General features: G+C 38.8%; 1 long non-coding RNA gene across 4 annotated transcripts in view; it reads right to left on the reverse strand.

Annotated features, from left to right (window-relative positions):
- Positions 1-18236, reverse strand: part of LOC116438320 — a 118062-nt gene that overhangs the window by 23115 nt on the left and 76711 nt on the right. The window lies entirely within an intron of this gene.

Below are 18236 nucleotides of genomic sequence, written 5' to 3' on the forward strand. Positions count from 1 at the left end.
TAGGTGTCAAAAGTTTATTCCGTGAAAAAGGCATTATCTGTTCTCTCATTTGGTCAAATACATTCATTTCAGACCTTGATAAAAAGATTTTAAACTCTTACTGAAATGAGAAAACAAGTAATAACAAAAAAACTACAAAATTATAGTTCTGTGTTCAATAATATCATTCTTATTTTCCCTTTCCTTTTCTCTCGCTTTTTAAATCCCAGCTCATACAAGCTTTTTGATTCAGCCTGATCAATATAATACATGAGCTTTTCTTTTGTCTACTTTTTTGGCAGCAACAAAGAATTATTGTAATGAAATAATTTCTGGCTGGCATGGTGCCCAGGAAACTTGTGGAACCTTTGTGACTGGTTTACGTTCATTCTTCACAACAGCCATTTGAGTACAAAGCTCTGGGATGATAATTTATTTCTCCTGCAGTTTTATGATATTTCAATGGCCTGAAATATCCTACTTGATGGCTACTTGCATCATTACGAGTCTGCCATAAATGATGCAAATTGCCATAAAACATGAGGAAAGCCCTACATCACATCTTTATCGAGATTTGTCACTGATGACATTTGGGTTTGTTCAAGATAATTCTATTCATTTAGTTGCAGAAAAAACACCCTCCTCTTATCAGGCATTTCTAGACAAGACATTTGGGGTTTCTGCTGTCTATTAAATGGGACAAAGAAGCAGAATTTTTTTACAGTGCACTAAGCACCAGCTCAGGAGTAAAAAAAATCCACATGGATTCTGATGTTGCATTCTACCAGCTAAAGAGAACCACCTACAGGTTTTTGGGGCTTTTTTCTGTTGCTGTGGAGCTCCCACTACAGCCAGATTAACAACCTTAATTCCTATTCCTATTACTATTACTACACCTTTAGGAAAGGGACTTGCCTCTGTCTAAATCTTGCTACAGATTGTCTGTCTCATTTACTGCCTGTCAGAATTTGAAATATCAAGCATATGAGAAGCTTTTAATGAAAATACAGAAAAGTTGTAAACGATAACTGCATTTCTGTTCGGTGATATGGTGTCTGTGAGAAAAGACAGTCTGTCCCATAGATGTAGGGGCTTGCCTGTCTTACCAGCCGTCACATTTATGGAGGGCAAAGTTTATGCTCATTTTTGTTTTCATGAAACTCTCTTGGTAATTATTTTCATACTAACAATAACTAACTCTGTTAATAACAATTGATTTGGCTTAGTGTACCCAATCTCTAATATCATGTTCAGATTTAATGCAACAGTTGGTCCAATATGAATGCAGTTACCTGAGAGCATCCCTGGCAAAACTGAGAGCAAAACTGGAACATGGGTAGCAAGTACAGCACCAGTAACATTACCACACCTTACAAGGAGAAATGCTAATCAGCACATAGCACAAATATTCTGATTTACAACAGGAAAGTTACACAACCTTGTAATGACACTTTCATCTAAACTGAATACTATCCATATCAGTAGAGCTCTGACATTCTGAGCTACATGCACTGGTATGAACCAGCAATAACTTCCTTGAAATCAACAGGATAGTCCAGGGTTTATGACAGTATAGAGGAGATAAGGATCTGTTCCAATATTTTGGCAGAAGCCCTCTGAAACCATGCCTGGACATCCAAAACAAATCTCAGGAAAAGATACAAAATTGAAGACTTGTTCCGATTCTCAAGTGTATGTAGTTGTTTTAGGGTGTCCAAATAATTTACTAGCTTTCTTATTTTATCTTCAGACATAAAAATAGTTTGGGCACATTTACAAGATTAATTTACTGCAGTTTAACATCATTTTCAAAACTGCCTGTAAATTGTCTGCAGTCTGAATAACTTTGCCAATTCAGTTATGGTGGTGTAATTAAAGTAGTATCCAATGAAACAGTTATTCAATGAAAGAAAGGTAACTGAGCTAATAATGATTATCAGAAAGTAAGTCTGTCTAGATATCTCAACAGTGATTCTCTCTGTTCTTTGCCTGATAATACCCTACTGTGGGATTGCAGTAGACCACCTTAGCATATTTCTTCTTCACTTTTCATAGTGTTCTTGACATCCCATAGAGGAGTAGTGATGTTCAGTTCTGTAAGTTGCTGACTAATTTGCCGAAACATCTAATTCTGTGCATCATCATCCCTACTCATTGTACTGATTTGAGCTGTATTTTGTTAAAATCCCTGACTGCTAAACCAATGTTAGCTTCACAGTGAATGCAAGAAATTTGTTGTTTGCAAAGAAATATGATGCTTGCCTTTAAGCCTGCAGGCCAAGTCATCATGAAACATAATAATAGTAGCAGAATAAACAGCAAAATCATGACCCATCACCAGCCTGACAGAGAGAATCAGAGACCTCCCGTTTCCCAACAGAAAACTCATTCAATAATCCTTAAAGAACAAAAATCAGCAGTTGGATCCTTGCATCTTGTGTATACAAATCCACCAGCACATACATAGGTTGTAAAATGCTGATTACAGATTTGTAATCCTTCACTAAGTTTAATCTCCTTGAACATCAGCTGTACTGAATTAATTCTGTTTAGTAAGTAATTACCAGGAAGAAACACTGTGTTTTCAATCCTTCTTCCTACAAATATCAGATGGCATATCCAGAAAGCATTTCAGTGAGGGAACCCAGGTGAACTGCTGAAAGCAATGGCCTTCATTTTATTATTGTGAACACCAAATAATGTAAATGTAGCAGTGAGTAGGAGTCTTCGCATTTCTTAAATATTCTGGGACAAACATAATCAGAACCAAGAGAGACAGACACAATTCCTTCTTGCTCTTCAAATATTTTATTTCAAAATACCTTTAGCATTGACAATAATATTCAAGGAAATGTAGCGAAGGAAATATTTTTGTCAGTAGCAGTAATAGAAACAGGAACGTGCTGAAATGTTGTCCTACACTGTAGCTCTGAGATGTATGCTAACTTCGTTTATGTACCCTGTTTCTATTTCATAGCTTCTTCAGGACAGAACTGCCCGCAAAGCAGCCTTGTGAAATTAGGAAAAAGCTCCAGTCAGCATCAGCCCTTCTGAAGGCTTAGCAAGGATACCCAGGTAGAGAGTCATACTCAGAAAGTGTAAAAGTTTCCCATTTGGACCACGAACTTTGTCCTTGGAACAAATTTAAAAAAAAAAAAAAAAGACCAAAAAAAGAAAAAAAGAAAAAAAAAAAAACAGGAAAGCTAGAGAATAAGCCATTTAAGATGAAGTTATCTTTTTCTCATTATATCATTATCAGAGGGACTTCTCAAATGAAAAGTGCTGTGATATCTTCCTTGAGAAAATTGAAAGGAAGTGCACAGGAACACTCTAAAGCAGATCTCTAAAGATCCCAAATTCAAACTAGAAATGTGCCTCTGGGATCCAACCTGGGTGAGAACCCCTGGGGACTGAAAGTCATGTCCCAACAGTGTGAAGAGGGAACCCGACACAGTGTGGAACTAGAAGTGAAGTCATCAAACAGGAGCTGTGAAGCAGAATCTGATTTATAGATAAGGTACAAATATGATACAGATCATTCCTGGATTCTCTGGAGGAAGTTTCCAGAAGGGTGGACTTGATCTGGGCAAGTCCTGTCACTACAAGTCTGGAAAACATCTCTATCAATTTTTCCAGCAGACTCCCTTCAGGTAATGGAAGGCCTCAACCAGGTCACCCTGAAGCCTAATCAGAACAATGGTGCTCTAAAAAATATGGCAAATCTAGGATATTTGTTGGAGATAAAGTAAGATATTAACATAAAAGCCCAAAATTACTTGTGTGTCTGATCTGCTTAGAAAGTAAGTGCTCTGTGAAGACATCTATCTGTATTTCACATCACACCAATTACCTTATTTCTGATTAACAAGAAATAAATAAATATAAAGCTATAAATCATCATGTTAACAACTGTAATAGTAATTCTAGGACTGCATCTATATATTAATAGTAAATTCCTGCCTCTTCCTTCAATTCTTTTCCCAGAACAAATGAAAAGTATTTTCAGGAAAGAACTACATGAAATAGGGTAAAAGATACTTGAAAGTAAGGCTCAGAGAGCTGTTCCAAGGAAAAAACCTTCTCTGATGCTCGTTGTTTCTTTGGTTTTCTTTAGCTGACTGAAGCGGAGACAGCCAGGAAGACTAAAAGACTTATGAGAGTGGGGAAATTGTCAGTGCACGTCAAGGGGAGGGGGGTGTGTGCGTGTGTATGCGTGTGTGTGTTTGTAATAACTGAGGCTCCATTCCAGTCAGCAGAAACTGAATTCAGCCTAAACTTTGGGTATCAGATGACCGTCATAATGATTCCTGCTGCCACTCTGCTCTCCATGGCAAAGTATGCAAAGCATCTGCAGCTGAGCTGAAATTAGCCCTATCCTGATGTTCCTCTCTAAATGTTTCCCCGTTATCTCTCTCTTGTCTTGATAGCTAATATAGTTCCTACAGCTGCTATATCATATTAGGTCAGAGCAATGAAAACGAATGCCATTTTCTTGATGGCTTATGCAGAATTGTTGTAATTTGAATCAAGTCTCACTAGCCTCTTTCTTTCTCTCCTATTCTTCCTGCCCCTCATACTGAATATATTGGGGTCCTGGCGAGCTGCCATTCTACTGCACATTAGAAATGGTAGAGTTTTCCTCTATCTGATTCTCTAAAATGAGTTCACGAAAAGGTGCAGACCCAGCACATTTGTGGTTTTTCCTATAAATTACTTTAACACTGTGTCCAATCATATATATAATTTCAGATTTTCAATTTCAACTCGCTGCTGTGTCAGCACAGACTCCACTGATATGTCTAACGTATTTAGCTTAAAATGAAACGGATGGCATTTCATTACCAGGAAGATAATATTTTTGAATATGTTTGCTGCATGGCAGGATCCATCATTATTCTGCCATTTTATGTTCGGAGTGTGTAATAGCTTTTTAATGCTTTGATGTATTTTATTTATATATGTAATATTTTTCTAATACCATGGGGTGGTTTAACTCATTGAACACATTATACAGTCTTAATTGAATGCTTTTAAATATTAGTTAGGGAGGGAAAGCTTAACAAATTGCCAATATTTTGTTTGAAATTTAATAGACAGTAGTTGAAACACCAAAAAAACCATCTCATTCTCACTCCTTCACATTGCTCCTCAGCTCCCTCTGACACTCCAAACACTTTGAAAGGAAAAAAAGGGGAAAGAAAATCCCACAGTCCCCTGAGACACTCAAGCTGTCAGCATGAAGGTAAGTAATGCAGGAAAACTTGAACGTGCCCAACTGTGAATGACAGAAGCCCTCTTATTGGAAGAAGCTTCTGACAGGCCTGAAATCCTTAATACCTGGTTTCTCAGTCCTTTGACCAAAGTTATGGAATTTTAAAACTACTAAGAATTTCTTCAAAGTTGGTTGCGGTGAGTTTGGGGTTTTTTGCTTGCAAGGAGAAGATGCTACTTATGTACATTAGAATAATACCACAGTTTAAATTTGCCCCAAGAGAACAGGTAAGTATTAAAGGGCATTTCTTGATATTAGCAGCAAATGTTAAACTGAGCCATGTTAACTGCTCCTTGCACTGGATTACTCTTGTATGTGTGCCTGGGATTGCCCTGACCTTGCACTTGGCCTTGTTGAACTTCATGAGTTTCACATGGGTCCCCCTCTCAAGCCTGTCACAGTCCCACTGGATGCTATCCCTTCCCTCCAGCATGCTGGCCACACCACACAGCTTGGTGCTGTCAGCATTCTTGCTGGGCGGTACACTCCATGCCATGGTCCCTGTCACCAACAAAGCTGTTAAACAGCACCGGTCCCAATACCAGCCCCTGAGGACACCACTCGTCACTGCTCTCCACTTGGACATTGAGATATTGACCACAGCTCTTTGAGTGTGACCATCCAGCCAATTCCTTATCCAACAAGCGGTCCATGTGTCAAATCCATGTTTCTCCAGTTTAGAGAGAAAGAAGTTGTGTGGGAAATTGTAAAATGCTTTGCGTAAGTCCAAGTAAATGGTGTCAATTGCTTTTTCCTTATCCACCAACACTGTAACCCCACCCTAGAGGCCCCACACGTTTGTCAGGCACAATTTGCTCTTAGTTAAGCCATGTTCACTGTCAACGAGCACCTCCTTATTTTTCGTGTGCCTAAGCATAGTTTCCAGGAGGATATACTTCATGATCTTGATGGGCACGGAAGTGAGACTGACCAGCCTGTGGATCCTGAGGCTCCTTTTTCCTTTTTTGAAAATGGGGGTTACCCTACCCCATTTTCCAGTCAGTGCGAACTTCTCCAGAAAGGTGATGTTAGATTAACTATGACCTTCTACATCAAATTTTTGCATTATCATGTTCCTTTGCTTTTAAAAGAAGCTTTAGTGACTCATTTTTACAATAGTTCTGTTTGTTCACAGGAAAGTCTCCTTCCCCAAATAGCCAGTTTAATATTGCAGAAAGCATCATTATCCCTAAGGTATTTCAGGTACACTTTTCAGAGGAGGAAATACATTGCTATCCTTCTTAGAGCAGCGGCAAGGTACAAATAAGTCAAAGTCAACCTTTACTTAAACTTCACGGGATTGCATGTTTCTCAGAAGTACCAAGTGTCTTTTAGTCCTATTGAAAATGGCTGTGTGTTTCTGAAAATCACCTTCCTCCTTTAGATGTCTAAATATGGAGCTAGGGATCTGTCTCTGCATTTTGTAGCCAAAAGCCCTAGTCATCAGGGGTAGTTAGGTATCTAAGTTGTGTTGAAAAATGAAAGCATTTGAGATCCAAATATTTTGCAATATCTGATTTTGGCTATGAGATGGTTAGGAGCAGACATCAAGAGACAGCACTTAATTTCATCTTATTTTACTGCTTGCTATGACAGGCAGAATAATGAATTTATATTTAGGAAAAGTGGCATTTTAATATGGACTAACTGATGTTAAATAACTAGCAGAACCACTTAAGATGGGGGCTAGAGAAAAAAAAGAACTTAAAAATTTGTAATTAATAACCCCAAAAAGAAAAGGCTGAAAATTATAGTAACACATTGTTTGTTGGTCTAGTGGGAATTTGTGCTGAAAAATGAGAATCTCAAAAGAGCTTTATGCTTCTCAACAAAAGTTATTGGAAAATAAAAAACATTCTAGGTAAGTCCCTTTTATTTATTGTTGGGGTTTAATTTCTTCTTTTAAGTTTTTCCCTGTGTGACAGACCACAGCAATAATTCATATCTAAAATATAGCAGATAACTTCATAAGAGCTCCTTCTCATATTTCCCAAATGGTTGGATTATCAAGATAATAGGCGAAACCCTCTTTCTTCACCAATCACAACATGCTTTCCCTTTACTGTTCTATGCAGACTACTTCATCATCCAATACAATTTTGTGAAACAGATTCCTGAAGGAAATTATCAATATACAGATCTTCACATATGTACTAGCAAACAGATCAAGAGAAGTTAGTGTGAAAACACACATATTCACATGTATACTTTTCTTCAACTATTATTCCAGAATGCCCTGCTGATGGTTCTTTGCAATTATGATCTGCCTGAAGATCATACACCTGCTGCAATGACAATGTTAGTGCCAAAACATTACAGCAGAAGTTTTCAGGTTTGCTAGGTTAGCATACATTAACCATAGAATCACAAAGTCATAAAACAATAGAATGTTGGGAAAGATCTCTATGATCATCATATCCAACCATTAACCCAGCACTGCCAAACCCACCACTAAAATATGTCCCCAAGTGCCACATCTACCTGTCTTCTAAATACCTCCAGGGATGGTAACTCCACCACTTCCCTGGGCAGACTATTACAGTGCTTGGCAACCTTTTGGTGAATAACTTTTCCTTAATATTCAATCTAAGCCTCTCCTGGCACAACTTAAGACTGTTCCCACAAGTGTTATCACATGTTATGTGAGAGACTGACCACTACAACTTTTTTCAGGTATTCTAGGGAGCAGTAAGGTCTCCCCTCAGCTTCCTTTTCTCCAGGTTAAATACCCACATCTTCCTCAGCCGCTCCTCACAGGACTTGTGCTCTAGAACCTTCACCATCTCCTTTGCCCTTTTCTGGACACATTCCATGTCTGTCCTGTAGTGAGTGGCAGGCCCAAAACTGGACACAGGATTTGAGGTGTGGCCTCACCAGTGCTGAATACAGGGGCATGATCCCTTCCCTAGTTCTGCTGACCATACAATTGCTGATATTAGCCAGGACGTGATTTACCTTCTAGGCCACCTGGGAACACTGCTGTCTCATGTTCATCTCTCTAGCAAAACCTCAGATCCTTAGCAGCTGCGCAACTTTACAGCCACTCTTCCCCAGGTCTAGTATTGCATGGAGCTGTTGTGAGCAATGGGGACAAAGTCAAAGCCTCTTTTACATTTCAGATCTGAAAGATGGCAAGTGACTGATTCTTTATTCAGGATCCATTCTGCTTAGTAAATTTGAAAGGTAGTTCAAATACTTCAAAGGCCAAGGTGTTAATTTCAAAGCCACTGAGTAGTTGAATTTGAATGCAGCTGGGGGGGAGGGGGGGGGGGGGGGGGGGGGGGGGGGGGGGCAGCAGGGTGGTGGGGTTTAATGCCTGGCATGCATTTTCATAAAAAACTCAAGCTGTCAGATATTGACTTGTACCTCAGTTTCTCCATTGAAAGTTAATGGTAAAATTTTTAACTCACTGGAATTGTGAGTCACACAAATTCGAAGATAAGTTAACTTGGAACCCTTCAAGTCAATTAACCCCCCAGCACATCCATCTCCAAACATAAGGCAATGTCTCATTGAACTAACTCAGCCCCGAAAGTGGATGTATTCAACTACATGTATCTTTGTTTAGAACATACCCTCAATTAGAAGCTCCTCTCCTTCAGTAACTGTACCATTACGCTGCAAGCCTCCAGGGAAACTAATTAAACTCAATAGATGCTGCACTCCATTTAAAGCTATAAAGAAAAGTAATTGAATATTGTAGGAACTCTGGACTTGAAATAAAGATATATATGACGAACAGAAATCAATCCACACCCCCCCAATTAATTCCAAACCCCCACTAATTTTAACCCTTCCATAGACTGTTGCTCCAGGTACATTTAATCTATGTTAATGATGGAAGAAATGCAAATGCAAATCCCAGAAATCTATTGCAAAATATCTGACATTTCTGCCATTTTTTAAATTGGAACATCATACAAAAGCAAGTTTTTGGGGAGGGGAGGGGAGGGGAGGGGAGGGGAGGGGAGAGGAGGGGAGGATGATGTAAACCAACTAGAGTCAAACAGCTACATTAGAGAAGAAAATAATCCCTGTCTAAAGTGAGATGAATACACTTGTGGATTACAGCAGTTCTAGTCTTGCATCTGTGCAGAATTGCAAGTGTGTCTGCAAGTGTGGATATCTCATCTGTCCGATACTTCTAGTTGACCATCCTGAGTCTTAGTGAAATTGGACTCTGAATACTCCAGGAGTTTGGAAAGTGTAAAAGCTTCTAATTCTCAAGTAATTTGGGCCCTGTGCTAAGGAATACCTTGCAAATGTTGTCATCTAAAAAACAGAAGAAAAAATACAAAAGCATGCATGTAACAAAACACATAATTTAGATTTCCATTTACTTTACTCACCAAGTATCAGGTTATTACACCTTTGATTTTAAGGGCAGCTGAACAACTGCAACTTTCACTGAAATTTAACAAAAACTGCAGCAATTGTGTCCTTCTCTAGTCTGTCCCATAAAATCTAATCTCTAATGAGGTGTCATGTAATCCACAACTACCCTGACTAGAGTAGGAAGACACAGAAATAAAGCAACACTCTATTCTTTGGTGATCAAAAGTTTTAAATGAGGATAAATTGTGGTTTTCCCCTATTGGGGAAGATGAAACAGGAAAGCCTTATAAATATGATTGCCTGACAAAAGATTTTGGGAATATGAAAACTACAGGCGACATCGAAATGAAAGCCACTTTTGAAATACCAAATCTTAGTTACTGAACAACTGGAAAACAATGGTATGGCCGACTGAAGGTAATCCCCTCTTGATGGAACAATACCCTCTGCTTGCAGGCAGGTCCAAGGGTCAGAGCAGACCCTACTAGCTCAGCAGAAGGGGTCCAAAGAGTAGTTTTTAGAAGTTAAGATGTAACACTCTATGGTAATATAAGAACTCTTATAGGCTGTATGTAAATGCTATAGGATTTGTATCTTGTATTAGATTGGTTAGTGACAATTAGAATATTCAGTACAGAAGATGATTTATTGTATTGTAACCAAGACTTCACCATTCCACTCTTACACACTCTACACTCTCACTCTCTCTCTTACTCTTACACACTCTTACTCTCTCTTCACACACACTTCTTCACTCTCATTCCTCTCGCTCTCTCTCTCTCTTACCCGCTTACTCTCTTGCTCTCTTGGGCCTGCTCAGAGCTGCCAGCTGCAGCTCTGAGCAGTGCCCCTGTACCCACGCCCTTTGCAATAAACCGCATGTTCCAAGATCTGCTTATAGAGATCTCGTCACCGTCTGTCTACGCCCGGTCCAGACTGAACCCCAAAGTTCCTACATTCCCCAACCCAAGGACTATGTTTCTTTCATTTGGTATTTTTGTTTTTCTGACTTCTTAAATCAGAAGATATGCTGGAATCCAAGCTCTAACTTTCAAATAATCAGCTGGTGATGTTGCAAGTCATAATATGACAGAAATAATGAAGTTTCTTGCTCTGTTTAATTCTGAGCTTTCCATAGTTGTGCGTTTAAGTGCAAACTGTCTTGCTATCCCCCTTTAGTTTCATATATCAGGTCACACCATAGCAAAAAAAAAGAAACAATCACACAAAATTTGTTTTACATATTTAGAATTGATGTGTCTTTTCTTAGTTTCAGTGCATATGAGAGTGACCTGGAAACTTGGACTTTCAAGTCCTTTCACAGGACTTGAAAGGCATCTCCCCATCCAGTTTCTCAGTTTTATTTGCACTTGCATACTAAATTACCCATTTAGCTTTCAAAAAAAGTTATTAAACATAAGAGTTACTATACTCCCCTATGCAAAGTAGTTATACATAGATGTTCAGTGTCGGCATCAACCCTTTGCATAAATCTTAATACAACATTTGAAATTTCATGGTCCTTCACAACATGCTAACCAGGTATCAGCCACACTGACAAGAAATACTTTCCTGGAAAGGAAAATGCAGACTGTTAAAAGTGTGTGCTTCCAAGTGCCCCTTCTAGAAGGCTGAACCAGAAAAGAGGAGTAATTCAAGGAGATCCAAACAGGAGTAGAATAGGACAACTACTAGCACTGCATTTTAAAAATGTAGATCAAAATAGGACCCAGGATTATAACAGGATGCCTATTTTGTACTTTTCAAGCTATTGAACTGAACACAGTGCTGGAACCCTTTGGCCAGTTTCATCAAAATAAGTTTAAGCAATCAATGTGTTTGCATCAATCTGCCTACACATTAGCTTGCAAAGGAGCAAGTAGTGCAGTAATATATTCTCCCCATCTTTTTTCATGAAGCTGCTGCCAATCACTCGTTGTTTTTTACAAAACTTTGCAGTCTGGGATGAACTGAACTAATTCAGGTCTTCCAAATTTCATAACATAGGATTAGACTGCTTAGCCATGACTGAAAGAATTCCCATTGACCATGCTCTAAGCCATTTCCCTTTCAGATAACTTTGAAAACAAACACATTGTTCTTACCAAACGTACACTCTGATTACAGACTTGTATGATAAAAAGGAGATAAAAATCAACCAGCAGAAATTCCTCATATTTCTAAGAATATCCTAATTTCTCGTTGGACTTGTCAAAATGGAATGAAATTAGGCATCAACTCTACACAAGGTTTTAGGCTTACAGCTGAATACTTTTTTATTACACTTTAACCCATAGATGAGATACAGGTATCCAAACCATTGAACATTCAGCTCGTCTGATGCTAAGAAATAACTGGGTAAACATAAGTCTACCAGTAACCGTCCTGAAACAAATTTTTCAGGGACAGCCTCCCTGTTAAACAAGCTCCCATAACAACTAAAGGCCACCTCAAATTTCTATGTTTTCAAGTCTAGGTGAAAACCACATTTAATCTGCCTTCTTCTGCATAAGTGTAAAGCTGAATGCATTTTAACAAAACAAATGAACAAACAAGACTACACTGCCCTAGCAATTCTTATCCTAGAGGGAGAGAGACCAAAGAGAAAGAACTGGTCCCTAAGATTCTGCAGTTAAATCAAATTATATAACATAGGCTGAAATATTTCCACAACGAAATATGGGGTTTAGACAATTAAATGTAACTATGTCCATAGCATCTTTATTTGACATTTATCCATTAATATAAAGATGGGATATACTCCAAGGACACTTGGAGGCTTGAGTCCAATTAATAAAAAGATGCCTTCACCCTTCTAAAACTGTACCAAGAAACCTGAAAAGGGTGAAGCTTCCAGGTTTAAGGTCTCTTTATATTGTACTGATACTAAGAGAACTCCTTTGGCAACTGCGTGAAACTCCTAACTCTTTTAACTAAGAGGAATTAACTAGGTCACAATGCATTAAACCATGAATAAGTCTGAACAAGTACCTTTAAAACAAACCGTTGAGAATTTTCTTTATGATGAGCCATAGAAGCAGTGCATGATTTTTTTATCACTGTTCTATAAGAGACAAAGTGCAAGTCCCTCATGAGAAATTACTGTATTTTTGCAAAGTTCATAATTTAGTCATTCATGGATTTGCTATAAAAACTGTACATTTTTTAGCTGGTTTTAATCCTGAATTATATGTCTGGAAGCCACTAAATTTGAAATTACCTCAGCCAGCAACAGTTTTTTGTCCTGACTTATTCATCTCAGCTATTACAAAAAGTGGAACCGTCACCTCTCCTGCTTGAATGCACTGCTGGATCTGCTTAAGTAGTGCCAGGTATACCCTGACTTCAGAGAGCACTGCTGTACACCTGTATGGCAATATATCAACAACAAATGTTTATTTTCTTTGACAATAGGTCTTGATGCCTTGCTATCAATCCTTTGTATTATTCCACGGCACACAGTTCTTTTAGACTGTATTGGGGACAATACTTCAATTTATCATAAGCTGGGTCCGTATCCTGTCCTTCTCATGAAATACACTCTCTTTCTCTCTATGGTTGGCTAAAATGTTGTGCTTACTCCTCATGCTCTCTGATAGCACAATATGAATATGCAAATTCATTATTTCCTTGTTTGATAATCACAGCTGAAACAGCAGCAGTCTTGAAATCTCTACCTGATTGAAAACACAACAGCTTCATGCTAAGCAGAATCAAGGGACTTGGGTCACTTGGAGACCTCAGACTAAAAGAATTAAAAATCTTTCTCTACATGAAGGCACAGACTTGGAGTTCTATTCAAAATTTTAAGTTTGCCATTCCATAAGCCCCAGGCTACTTTCAGAGCTGCTTTTTCATCCTCTATCAAAAATTTTCCACAGGCATAATATATCAAGGACAACAAAAACAGAGTTACGAAGATAGGAGTGCAGACTGCTCTGTAAGAATGAATCCAGCACTGCTATCTTCAGAAAACACGAAATCACCAAATTTCCCCACAATGAGGAACAGTCATAATGGGAACTTAATTCATAACACTGTGTCTTCTTCTCCAGCAAATATACGCTTGAAAGTGCTCATATCCTATCTGTAACTCAGTCTTCTCTCCATTACAAGAAGCAGAATTAAACATCTCCTCTAACATTACCACTTACACCTAATTTTCTGGACAGTTAACCAGGAGTTCTCATTCAGAACTCTGATATATGACATATACACAGAGAATACAAAGTATTGTCTGAAGAAGGCTTCAGTCAAAGCTTATGACAAAAGGTCAGTTGAAGCACAAGGAAGAGTCGCCCATGATCTTTCAAAATTAATTAATGGTGTAAGGCAACAGAAAGCAAGCCTTTATATGGGTCAGTGTAGCTGCGGCTGTCAGAGCAACTTGATGGAATGGTCAGTCACCATTCCATGACTGAAGAAGTGACTGAAGAAGTGGAATAAATGCAGATAGATTGTTTTGAGGTTTCATGTTATGCTTGCTGCATATTTTCAAAAGTTAGGAAGTTAAGAGAGTTACGGAAAAACACATTCACAGAAAGGATTCTCCACTACTGCAAAAGCTGTGTTAGCTATTCAGTCAAAGTGATGCTGAACCACAGATAGAAAAATTACTGCTTAATGGTTTTATTGATATCCCTGCTTCTGCGCCCTTACTGTGGTTATGCAAAAGAAAGCAGGAGGCATATGGTTTGTAAGTGAAATGAATTGATTTCTCTTCTATAGATTTAGTGTTTACCATCAACTGCTTCTGCACCAAGGCACTTATGACTGGTTTGACCTCATTGGGAAGCTTTTCTGCATTTGAAGGACTTTCCCACTATCAGCTTGCATATGCTTGCCAGCAATTCATGATAATATTGTGATAGATGTGTTTCAGAAATTAAAAGCCATGTAAAGCTAGATAAATGGGCAGTTTTTATTTAGAGTTAATAACCTGTGGTAGCACTGTATAATTGTACTTTTTCCTCTAGAGTAAATCTGTCCAAGAACAAGTGTAAGTAAAAAACAACCAAACAACTAAAACTTCTTTCAAAAACCTTCCTCTTTCTGGACATTATCAACTTCCTGAAGCATGGTCATACCATGATATATCACAAAAAACTGCTGGATAGGGTTTAGCGCAATCAGCCCACTTCTTTCTGCAGAACCCTTCAGTCATGTACGTTGCAACAATTATTGTATTACATTGATTGGTCATTAGCAATTACATCTGAAATAACCTTCTTGTCACATTCCTGTGTAACAACAATGCCATTTAGTTGGCTCTGGTGTTCATCCACTAAGGAATTTCCTTGTAAATGGTGTATGATAATGATTCTCAGCTTACCTGTGCTGACTTTGCTGTTTTTCTTCAGGTTCACACAGGTTGTCTAGACTGTTATCCCCAGTCTGATGAGGAATTTGAAAAACTCAGTCATGTCCTACATAGCCTAATAAGACCTAAAACAAGGCACAGTATCTGGCTGAAACTTACTTTCTTCATCATTCTCTAACTACACCAGATGTTTTTTACTGTATCATTTAGGAAGTCTTTTTCAGAAAAAGATCCTTAGTGACCTCTAACAGGCTGTCATCTTCTTTTTCTCTATAAGCAATCAAGCAACTATAACAATAGTTATTTTCAGAGTAGCAAGAACCCGGGCAAAATGCACCGTGTATGAGAGAGAGATGAAAACAGAGACAACGATAAATTCACAACCTTGACAGTTTTTGCCTTTGCTCCATTTGCACATTTTCCAGCAGGAAAAATGTCATTGGGGCTATCCCTGTGCAAGACACTCTTTCTTTAACTCAAAGTAGTTTTCTGAATTTTTTACACCGTGAGTGAAAACATAGCTGCAGAGAAATACAAAAAAGGCAAGACAAGAGAGAGAGAAAGAGAAAGAGAGAAAGAGAGAAAGAGAGAAAAAGAAAGAAAGAAAGATGGATGAATGAGCACACAAGCACATATGCACACCTTCTTCAGAACAGATAATAACCCTATTAAAACTTGAGCCTGGATCTGGCATAGCAAGTGTTCATCCACACACTTTCTGAATCAGAAAAGCACCTTCATTTTCAATTTTCCTTTAAACAATGAAGTTCTTTGACTGCCAAGCTATTGACTATTCCAGAACTGGTCTTCTCCCAAAAAATAGTTAGACTAAAAACTGAAACAAATTATGTGAATAATTTTCCTTTCACCTCTCCACTTGGACAGACAGTGGAGAGGTGAAAGGGAGTGAGCAGTCTTGGAGAATAACACTGAGGGTTGGTCAGCCAGCTGCCACGTAGCACTGCATTATTAAGCTTCTGGAAGGGAAAGAACAAAAGCTAAAGAGCAGTGCAGAGACCACAGTGTCTTAAGAGACAAGAGATGCCTTTTCAGAACTTAGTCAGAGGTGTAGAAAGCATGCCAATATTTTGTGCAACACTGGACAGAAATGGAGGCTACTACTGACTCTGATGGCAAGGAGACCACCAGGTCTAGCAATGGCACCTCTCTGTCTTTCAGTCTGTTGGCATGCAAGTACCAACATTTCTCTTCCACAGCTTGCTTACAATTTGTAGCTTGCCTAAAATTGCTACAAAAACATGCTTCATTTAATTGAAACCTTGTAGCTCTCCACCTGAAACCAGCTGATCACTATAACAGACCTTTCAAAATGTGCCAATGGAATTTCTCCAACAATTCAGAATTACACCTTAGGGGATGTCTCCTTTCCATAGCAACTGTAGTTTATATGTAGTTTGCTATCAGACTCCATACCAGTGATGGTACTGCCAAGGTTTTTGTTACTTCCAACGCAAAAGTGCTAGCCTCAGGTCATCCGCTTCTTAATGCAAATGATGTTTGTACATCCACCACAAGTTTCAGCACAGCACGGAAGTCCAGCCTGTAATCTCTCATGGTGAATTTCTACTCTCTCCCCTTATCCTCACCATTGCCCTAAGTGGCAAAAGCCTTAATTGCCCAGGCTGGTGTTCTCAGTTTTTCTGGAGATTCAGCTGCCTGCTTTCAGTTTCCAGACCAGAGGGTACTGAGCAATTCCCTTCAGGCAATCTATATGGCCTAGCAGTTCACTGTGAGCAATGCCGTATCGATTTCTGCCATAACCTCCATAGCTGACTCAAGGATCAGAAGCTCTGGCAATGGCTAACAAGTTTAAACAATTAGTCCCATTTGTAACTACTTGGTGAAAGGCTTGTCAGTCTCAATGTACCTTGTACTGTAGCTTTTAGTGGATTTCTAGTCCCATTCATTTTGCCTCGATGACCTCAACAGTTAATGGGGGTTATTGGAAAATTATTTTTTTCTTCAAAAGCTTTTATTTCTCCTCCCTGCTTTTTGTTTTCAGAACATAAAAGCCATTTAGGTTGTGATGTTAAAAAACAGAAGTGCAGGCAATAATCTGTTGCTCTCCAGTGAGAAAATATGTGTCCTTGTGTACTGTATGTTGTGTCTGATACCAAAAAACATCTTTGTCAATCAGGTGCCAGCAAAGTAATTCACTCTGAATAGAAAGGTTTGCTGAGAGCAGTATTATTCTTATCAATGGTCATACTAAAAATCCTAACCCTCTTCAAGGTTGAGAACTTCCCATTAGTATAATTTCACCATATTGAAACCTTTCTTTTTTCTCTGTCTAACCTTCTCAGAGCAGTAGTTTGCAGTTTTGTCATACACACAGTAAAATGACTTCCATGTGAGATTCCTACCACTGAATGGGCCCAATTATGCCAATTTTCACAATAATTAGCACTATACACTAGAAGCAGGTCCTATTAACTTTGGCTGTGCTGTTCCCCTAGGTGACTCTCAAAGAACACTCCAAAAGTGGTCGGATGTTCTCCATCCCTGTATTTACTGCAGGCCTAACACACCTCGATATTTCCCTACTCTTCATTGCCTGGAGCAATCTTAGGTCAGAAATATATCTAAATTAATATCTTAGTGAAAAGACTGTGCTTACTACCATTTTGTTCTCTGCCAACATTGCAAAGAGATGGTGACTTTCAATGTTTAAGGGAAGAACCAAGATGTTCCACAGAAAACTTACTAGGTTAAAAATACATCTGTATCTTGTTGCTGTCCAAGGCTAACCCCCTCATCTCAGTCCATAAAAAGAGACTCCCTAAGATTCACTAAGAGGACAACCACATGGCTGAAGCCTGCCACAACTGAAGCTTGACCATTGCAGTGGTTAGTCTGGGAATGTACTGCAAGCACTTACTAGTGAATTATGCTGCTGTCCACACAGAATGCTGACCGGCAGCAGATGCCTAAATTCTAGATGCAAAGTCTCCAGGTCCAGAGAGTCAGCATACCAGTTTCTAGATTCTGATTTTACTCCCATTTTCATCTCTTGGTCTATTTTTATCTTTTTTGCTTGTTGGACCATTTCTGCCATTTCTCTATTCCACCCTTTCAGAGTGAACAGAAATTTAGGTCCCTGTACCTGTTTTTCTCACAGAAGTCTGTGAGACCACATGCCCTTCAGTTTATCATGTACTGAAATCTTCTGTCCCTAAAAGCAATCAGGTTTTTCAAATGTGTTCTGGAAAGGACTCACACTTGCTGTGCTGAGGTGTAGAGACAACAATCTCTCCTGTTTCAGTCTCAGAGGCCATCAGGGGGCACCAAGAGTGGCTCATTTGCTGTCCG

Source organism: Corvus moneduloides, chromosome Z (genome assembly GCF_009650955.1).
Source record: "Corvus moneduloides isolate bCorMon1 chromosome Z, bCorMon1.pri, whole genome shotgun sequence".
NCBI lineage: Eukaryota > Metazoa > Chordata > Aves > Passeriformes > Corvidae > Corvus > Corvus moneduloides.